This window comes from Penaeus monodon, chromosome 20, assembly GCF_015228065.2.
Source record: "Penaeus monodon isolate SGIC_2016 chromosome 20, NSTDA_Pmon_1, whole genome shotgun sequence".
Taxonomy (NCBI): domain Eukaryota; kingdom Metazoa; phylum Arthropoda; class Malacostraca; order Decapoda; family Penaeidae; genus Penaeus; species Penaeus monodon.
Window position 1 is genome coordinate 23,980,933 of NC_051405.1, and position 265 is coordinate 23,981,197.

The 265-nt window shown below is 28.3% G+C and overlaps 1 protein-coding gene across 2 annotated transcripts in view; it reads left to right on the top strand.

The window, feature by feature from the left end:
- Positions 1-265, top strand: part of LOC119585719 (protein salvador homolog 1-like) — a gene marked incomplete in the record, with an annotated part of 15,849 nt that overhangs the window by 8,793 nt on the left and 6,791 nt on the right.

Here is a 265-nt window from a genome sequence, read left to right on the forward strand (position 1 = left end):
TTTTTCTTTTCTATAACTAGTAATATTGCTAAAGATGTTACCTTAATTTTATTTTCACATTGATGATGATAATGCTAATAATGAACTTTATCTTGTGCGCACTAATTACACCACACTGGACATCCAAAGAAGATGATCTATTTTCATCTATAGATTACATTTTCTTTATTTCTATCCATTATTTTTACAATTTAACCTCATTGAATATAGGTGATAGGGATGGTTGTTTATATAAAGAGTTGGCCAAGATGGAACATCTTGTCAT